Below are 9210 nucleotides of genomic sequence, written 5' to 3'. Positions count from 1 at the left end.
TCTACCTCACACACTTCATACACACATGTACTGGCTCCAGCATGCACCCAGGGCAACTGCAGTGCTGTGCAGAGCAGACAGGCAGGCGGCGTGTTGGGAAGGCAGTACCAGCCTCCCTGCTCTCCACTGGGTCTTAGTGCCTTACTTCCTCTGGGCTCCCCATGGAGGGGTGGTCTCTGCTTTTCCCACTTCCAACTGATCTCAGTCACCGCAGGTCACATCAGGTCCCACTAACAGGTGCAGAAGTAGCCCACAATTAGGAGAGAAAATCCAAATCAGAATTTATCCAATTCTGTGTCTCCTTAAGCTCAGCCCCCCAAGATCTCCTTCAATGCACAATCCGGCAAAAGCCCTCTCACGAGGCTGGATTATTGATTCGCAGAGAGGAAAAGAATCCCAGTGGTTAATGTTAATGAGGAGTGAGTTTGTTTACCACTGGAGTGTGAAATGTAGGATCCAGTGGATTGTGCATTTCAGATGTTGATGTCTTAACTCCATTTGGGTGACATTTCTCAAATATTGGTGTTCTGTTATTATTTAATCAGGTAGACTCGTTGAAATCAAGAGACTGGAGAGTAAAAACATTTCCAGTCAGACAACCAGCACACAAGATAAAAAAAGTAATGCTAGACAACCTGCAGAAAAGAATAACAACAAGCAAAAGTAGCAGATGTTTGTGTTTTATATTATTTTGCATAGAATATCTTTGGGTTCCTGACTGCAAGTGGCTATACCAAGGCTGAATGTTACTTTGGTTTCAAAGAACTTGGTGTTTGGATAGCTCATAGATGATAAATATTTGACATGTTAATTATTAATAGAAATAATTGTTAGTTGCAACCCTTGAATCACAAAACCATCAGATAGTAAAGCTTTAAAATATTCAGGTCAGGACTGAAAGAATGAAGCTTAAGAGCTGTTTGCAATTCATTTCAGTTAAAAAGTATATAACACCTCAATCCATCAATTTGTACATATGGGGTATCTTGAAATTTTATCTATAATATATAATATAATTTATAATTACATAGGAATTTTGCCAAAAAGACAAGAAAATATGCAAGTATGTCTAACCAAACAACACAACAACCCTATAACACAAGACAGAAGATTTTTTACAGACGAGAAAGGTGTAGGCTGAAGCTATGCAGCTTGTTACGCCTGTTCTTCTTACAATACACAACCTATTTGGCATCAAAAGTCATATCAGACAGAAACATCTAATTAATTAATGTTTGGATCGATCTTGGCTCTACTATGAAGACAAGAGAGAGGTATGAAGTTGTTTGGGAGTTTTCACAGTAGATCTATGGATATCATGAGATGATTAGAGAGCGTCTTTTTTCTTTCTTTTTTTATTTTAGGTGATATTTCATTAGCTTGAGTGTTTTATTTTGGGATTAAACACTTGTAAACAGGTTGGCCCACTGTTGCTCACATCCTGTTTTTCCTCTGTGAATTATACTTTCACTAATTGTGGCTGATATATCTGTCAACTCTATGTTACTGTGTCTGTTCCCTTTGTTAGCCAGTGTACAGTGATGGGTTTATTTTTAGGTTTTCTTGTCTCAGTTGAAGCTCTGAAAATTGTGTATTCCGCCTTCAGAATTTGCTTGAATGGGCTGTGCCACACATCCGTATGTGACATCTCTCTTTCATGCAGTGCATTTCCTGAGGAATTCATTCATTAGTGGAAGTGCAGCTCCACAAACCCTGATTAGTTCATGTTGAGAGGGTGTGGTCGCTCATATGATCTGTAGGAAAAAGACAGTATCAGCTATTCATTTCCCCCTAAAATGTGTTTTGGTAGTACACTGTAGTAAGACGACTGAGACACAAAACAAGAAATAACACACTGAGAGTTTTTATATAGGCTATTATGCTATAATCCAAAATGTGAACATATAGATACTACTGAGGCATTTTGAAGACTGAAATGGAGGATTGTGTTCTTCAAGTGTTTTGTGTGTATTTGTGCTTGTCTGTGACTGCGCTCTTGTCTGAGGTGTTGAATAATGGTAGAAATAGCAGATACTTGCTCATGCCAGCAGCACCAATCACATGAGAGGGAAATACAATGGTTTCCATGGCTACCCCAGCTTCAGCCTCCTGCCTTGCCTGGGCATCCCCCCCCAAACACACACACACACCTCCATCCCTCCTATCCACCCACAGCGACATAAGAAAGGTGGATCAACCTCAGGGCACAAATACACACATTCTCTTACACACCTCATGCTTTACCAGCCATTAGAGTGGTGTTTAGTGTGTTTTGCAACCATTCAGTGATTATTCTTAGTTTCCTTTACCCCTATTTAATTCATCACAGGTGGGCAGATTTTTTCTTAATTACATGTGCTGATCTAAGATTGTTTTCCATTGTGATCCCAGATCTCATCAGCAGAGGGAGCTCTCACATTTAACAAGTAAGGACAATCCCAAAGAATATCCTTATCCAAAGCCAGCTGATTCATTCTCACACAACAGGACTTTTAATAACAATTCCTTATTTATAGGGTTGCACATCTCTGTCGTCATCGTGGCCATTAAATTTATGTGTCACACTGAAGTTTTTCCCCCATTCAAGTGCACACAATGCAGGCAAAAAGTGTGGAGCGCTTGAAATGAGTTAATCAATGGTCAAGGGATATTCCATCAATTCCTAAGGCAAATGTCTCTGAAGCAAGAGGTAGAAAAGCAATACAGGACGGATATATTTGTCTATCCATCAGTGCATTTCAGTTCAGCAGTTTGACATGCAGTCCAGCAGTGCGCACACACTCAAGCAGGCACACAAGCTCACTGGTCTAGCGAGAAGAGACCATGTTTGGGCTGACGTCAAACCCCCAGGGATGACTCGATCTACAAAAAACCTTTTGCATTATTTCAAACAGAATTGAATTGTTTCACTCAGGGCTTTGTTTCCCCCATGACTGGCATACTCATGTTTATTCATACCAGCAAGTTAAGTGTGCACATTATTTTAAAAGCAAATTAATGATGCCACATATTTTTACATGTCTGTTTTTTTAATATACCGGTATTTTGACTTTTACATCATCCTCTGTGATGGCTATTTGTCAGTACATTTATAAATCATGTTGCCAGCCAGTATCTGATCAGTTTTATCCTCACACCGTACCCCAGAGAACAACATCCACCTGGAAGATCACCTGCACCTATATGAGCAGATAAAACCAAAGTCAACATTGTGCATCCTCACATATTTCAGCTATACTGTACTGCTAATCACAAATTGTGATAAATTGTATTCCAGTAAGTGTAGCTGCAAGGACTTTGGAAAAGAGCAGTGACCCAAAATAAATTTTCTTAGGGTGTGTTGAGTCTCTCACAGTCGGTTTCTAAATAGATAGTTGTTAATGTTAATCTACATGCTCCACTTACTCCTTTAGAGTTATTAGAGCATGTAGATCATAACATACAGTATTTTATCCTGCCTGGTTTTAAACATTTATTCTACAGCACTGAGGAAGCAACCATTTACTTTCAGTCAACCATTTCAGACCCATTAAATACCCAATAACTAATTTTATTTAAAGAAACATGTATTTTACAGCAATTATTTAATTAATTAATTATTTTATTTAATGGATACACTACATGACTGAAATCTACTGCTTTGGATCTGACTTAAAAAAAACGATCCTAAGTACTGTTTGGGATAGCTTGCTGGGAGTCCTGGGACAACCTGTCCCTTGTACGTAGCCAGAGAATACTAACCAGTGACGGTAACTGGTTTGTGCTGTTTGATTTCCCAGAGTCATGCACTGAAGTCAGACACAGACACAATTAGCACAATTACTCGCTCCTGGTTCCAGGTTGGCACTGTCATCCTCTGCACACACTGAGTCACTGATGAATCCTGACGCTGTCTGCCTGGGGCTGCATTATAACACTGAACCTCAAGGAAGGAGCCAAGACTGTGATGACAAAAAAAAATGAGGATAATGTGGTCTCTTGGGTCTGAGCTATGCTGATTGTACAGTGTGATTTGTTTTTATCGCTGCTGTTTTATGTTATACCATATTGTATTTTTCCGCATGTTCAGATTTGTTGTGATTCAAGTTATTTTTTTATCACTTAATTACTTACTGGAAACATACAACGCACCGCCTCAAAGCCCACAGATGATCAGTGACTCTTTTCAGTGTCACACTTTTTATCGTGAGAACATCATGAGTCCCCTTGGAGTTACTCTTCTTTATTCACTTTCTGACTGTAAGTAATTTCATGTCATTCAACGGACTGATTGTGTCCACACTGAATAAAAGTATGTAAAAACACAGATTTGCCTTCTCAAATCAGCTTACAACTAAAAGCAAAAACTCCCTTTGTCCCTCCTAAAACATTTTGGGACTCTGACAGTCTCTGAAGAACATTCAGTTGCATTTGTAGCAGCTGGTGGTGCAGTGAGGTGAAATGTCCTTGGTTGAGTCACAAAAGGCCCACAGGAGCGGCAAGACACAACCTTCATCTGTAAGACAGCTCAGAACCACACAAATGGACCTGGTGGATCAGAAACACAGGAGGGGGACAAAATGAGATGAACATCTGTACGATGCAATTCAATCCAATACATCATCACAATATTCCCTTTGTTTTGTTAAAACTATATCAGAGAGGTGGGACTACTGTGATTTTTGCATTACATAAAGTGTTTTTTTAGTTATTTTGTCCATCCCCTATATGTACAGGGGTGAATAAAATAACAATGAATCTTCTGCCTGTCAGGGCTAAGATGTCAAATAAATACCTTTGAAACCCACCTACATTTATTTAAAAAAAAAGCAATCCCCCACACTTTTTTTTAGTACATTATAAACAAAATCCTGAAACATGAGCAGTATGATGAAATTAGAGAATTTGAGATGTGTCATACCTATTCAAGGCTTCAAAACATTTTTGGAAAGCAGAAAAAAAGATCTCAGGCTCTGAATCTATAAACAAGTTAAAATGTATTTACTGAAATATAAATGAAACCACTATGTTTCTATTTTAAAGCTAGCCTTCATCAGGGTGTTTACAAATCTTAAAAGCTATATCAGGACTGAAGGAATAATTTGACACTTTGGGAAATAAGCTCATTAACCTTCTTGTTAAGAGTTATATGAGAAGATTGATACTACTCTTATGTCTGTACAGTGAATATGAATCTAAGGCCAGCATCCAGTTAGCTTAGCTTAGGATAAAGAATGGGAAAAAAGTGTAAAAACATCAAGTAGTTTTAATTATTTTATTGCAGGGATCTGTGACTCCAAGAAATAATCCAATATACACCACTAATTGTCTCTATCAGCTTTCAGTCTTCTCATCAAACGCTCGGCAAGAAAGTGCATTTCCCAAAATGTTAAACTGTTCCTTCAAAACTTAAACTTAAAGCATGAACATGGTGCATGACATTCTTCTCTGTCTGCATGCTGAGAAGCACAATAACATATAATTATAATTTACCGTTCATCCTCCATGCAGTAACAAACGATGTGTATTTGGATGTTGATATTTCTGTAACAAACTCTTGTGAGAGCAACACTTGCATAAAATTCCAAATCAAAACTCACAGGATGTCCCACAACTGCAGTGTAATTTTTATAGAAACCAATCAAGTCAGTCAGTTGATTAATGGCTGGCTGTCATCAGGAAGAACCAAGGCCAAAGCAATCTCCTTCCCTCCCCTCTGTGGATTACCCATCATACATCAAGTCTCTTCTCTGCTGATAAGGATGACATATTTGCATTTATATTCTGGACCCTCTTCCTACTCACATCATCAAGCTTGAACTCAGCTGTATTAGATGAAACATCGATATCCACTGTAAAAATGAGCACTCAGAGCCTTTTGAGAGAAGTGAATTTCATCTCAGTGAGCATCTATCCTAAATGACAGCACAGTTATCCTCACTTAACCCACCTTTCAGTTTGTGGTTTATCCATTTTGATGTTATGGGAGTGGACAAAATCTGTTTCTTTTTGTTTTTCATAAGAAGATTATTCTCTCTCTCTCTTCAGAGAAAATTTGTAGTTACATAATAAATGTGCTCATTCTTGTCCCTTGACTTTAATTAGATTATTTTATACTTACATATTGTCAATAGTAACACAGAAGTCCAGCATTATTTAAAACAGTGGTTGTCCAACAAAAAGATTAAATCCATTCCAGTCTGCCAAATCATTAAAGTATTTATTATATGAATAAACAATATGTACAGAGTTGATGTTTGCATGTGGACTCCGACCTCATCTCTTTCCGCAGGCAAACATCAAGGATCAGCTTACATGGATCAAGTCTACAGCTTATCAGACCACCAGCAGCAGCAGCAGGGCAAAAGTGCAGGTAAAGCATCAACAGATTAAACAGATCCCTCTGTTGTAAAAAGGGGAGTGGATATATGTTGAAGTGAACTGACCATGTTATGGTCAAGGTTTGCTGCTTTCAGTGGGCCAATAGATTTAATGTCATGTCTAAATTTCACCCAAGGTATATTTTACTCCAGAAACACAGTAAAATAAACCAACATCCTGAAAAAAATGAATACAATGATCAAAAGATGGGTTACATGGTATTAATATAGGGGAGGCCGGGTATGATTGTAACACAACTATAAGTCGCTGTTTTTTTAGCTAGAGTTCTCAAACATTGAGACAAATTACCCACATTTGTTCACTACAAATGGCATCAATTCAATCCTCTACAAGAGTGTCACAGACCTTGTGAGTTGATGTCAAATGCATTCCCCACATAATGGGGTAAGTTGTAACAATTAGACAAAAGAAGCAAAAATGGATGTCATACCATGTGATGTGCAATGTTTCTCTCTCACTGTAACAGATTATATCTGATGACTCACATGCCTGTATGTGTATGTAAATGTGTCTAAATAATAAACTTACTTAATAGTATACTTAACAAACACTACTAAAATCTAATTAAAAAACATCTTTGTACATCCTTAGGTCTAACTAAAAAGAGGCGTGTGTCTGTGTGTGTATATTCTTAATCAGAGTCACAGTCAGTGATTGAAGTGGGCCGGTACTCACCAGTACGTAGTACAAGCACTTCTATATTTTACTCTTTGGCGTAACAGGACTTTTTCTTGCGCACTGGAATTTCTCACAAGCTGCCCGTACACCTTTCTGCCCTCTCCACCGATGGAGACGGAGTAAGGAAAAGATCGAGTGCCGATACTCACGCCAACATGTGAACAACATGTGAATGGGAAGTACTGGTCACAGTGCTGACAAATGAACAATGGTAACCCTGGAATGCAGGTTTGGTAGGCCCAGACTGCAAAGGGCACTCTTTAATATATTAAAATCAAAAAAGTCCCTCGTTGTCTGTACAGGGGATGGTTAAAACACTTTTAAAGAAGTGTTACAACCCACCCCACCCCTGTGAGCCAATCTTTAGCTAGCTGTTTTAGCATACTGGTTTGAAATTATCAGGGTAAAAATGCATCACATGTAGCCTAAGAAACTACATTTCAATCTGATATAAGTCAAACAATTGTATCTGCAGGAGTATAGATACTAAACAAAATATAGTCTTGGTCAAAAAATGTACTTTTTACAAAATAAGTTTTCTCTATATACAGTATTCTGAATGTACCTGTTTATAGACTTGATAACCACCATGCCTTATGGAGAAGGAAGTAAGTAAATAGTGAAATGATCACATGACTCCTATCTTATCTCTAATTGGTGGAATTGGTGTTGCTACAACTCTCTCTCTCTCCGCCTAATATTAGTTACAGTGCATCTACAGCCATGCTAGCGGCTCTGTACTTGGGCTTTTCAGGTGTTGATCTAAATGCTAATGTCTGACATGGTTACGAGGTATACTGTTAACCATGTTTGCCATCTTAGCTTAGCATATTAGCATGCTAACATTGGCCAATTAGCAAAAACAAAACAAAGCACTGCTGATAATAATTTTTGTTTACATAGCAACTATCAGAATCAGTTTTTACAAAGTGCTTAACAAATGGAAAAGCATATGACACTAAAATAATGAAAATTCTGATGATTTTGATGATGGTGCTAGAGGAAAACCAAAGGGATTGTGAATCATCCTGGGGAACATGAACGTCTGTATAAAATGTCATGACAATCCATCCAACAGAGAATTTATCTTGTCCACAAACTAAACTCCTTTTCTGTAATGCACGGTCCTCCTGTGTAGATTGTATCAGTCTTTTATTGAGAGTCTTTTAAGGTTTTCTTTTATCTGTTGGTTTCATATTCTGACAGTTAAAAAGAGACCTTAATGTCTTCTGTGACCAACAAATACTCCGGAAGGCAGCAAGTATTTTAGTCTCCCTGGGACATGCGCTGGCAGGTGAATTCTCTCTGTTGCCTTCTGGGTGTCATCGTGCACTTCCTGTGTGGAAGACGAACCGCCACTCCAAATCTTTTATCCCTTCGGCGATCAGACCTAACTCCCTGTGGGGACCTTTATCAAATGTGCACAGGCTGTTTGCGTGTTGTATATGTTGTGTGTTTTGTGTTATGAAGGCTTTGCAAACATGCTGCTCTTAACTAATTGCCCCTAGTGGCATTAATAAAGTTGATTTAATTGAACTGAATCTATAGAACAGTTGTTGAGATATTTTAGTATGGACCAAAGTGGTGGACCGACCGAACCAACTGACAGTGCCATCCCTAGAACACCGTTTCCATGTCTGTGAATCATTTAGTTGAGCTTGAGGTTCCCAAGATTGTGACAAAAAGTATTAAAACCAAAATTTATGGTTAAAATCTTTGATTCCTGAAAGTAAAGAGAACAATAATTAAAAATGTTTCCATTGCGGTGATCTGTCCTTTCTTGCATACATCTGTGAGACTGCCTTGGCAACAACTGGAGTTGGACTATTTCACTCTTATTGACTCATTAGTCACAAACACTGTGTTTAATAAAGCTAAATTCCATTAAAAAAACCCATTTTATATGGTCTTATCTTTTCATGCATGGATGTTAGTCAGTTTTAAAACTGCTTCAAAGCCACAGAGTGATTAGCAAAATAAAAAGTTACTGTGTGTTACTATCACACTTGCTACACAACCTATTCTCTTTGGTTTGACAGCTGATGAAAAAGCATTACTCACTCTAACTGTCCAAATGAACATTAGGTGATAGAAATAGTCATGACATACATATTTATGAGAACATTACAAATGCCAGAGATGTGGAAAAAG

At 38.1% G+C, this 9210-nt stretch overlaps 1 long non-coding RNA gene across 1 annotated transcript; it reads right to left on the bottom strand.

Moving 5' to 3' along the window:
• Positions 1-2991: 2991 nt before the first annotated feature.
• LOC123975397 lies at positions 2992-7530 on the bottom strand. Its single transcript, XR_006826046.1, has 3 exons — positions 7057-7530; positions 3742-4527; positions 2992-3179 (listed from the first exon to the last, which is right to left on the bottom strand). It is a non-coding gene; the product is annotated as an uncharacterized LOC123975397 (long non-coding RNA).
• Between the last annotated feature and the right edge of the window lie 1680 nt (positions 7531-9210).

Source organism: Micropterus dolomieu, linkage group LG08 (genome assembly GCF_021292245.1).
Source record: "Micropterus dolomieu isolate WLL.071019.BEF.003 ecotype Adirondacks linkage group LG08, ASM2129224v1, whole genome shotgun sequence".
NCBI lineage: Eukaryota > Metazoa > Chordata > Actinopteri > Centrarchiformes > Centrarchidae > Micropterus > Micropterus dolomieu.
Note: the sequence above shows the minus strand (reverse complement) of the source record. Positions and strands in the feature narration are given on the sequence as shown.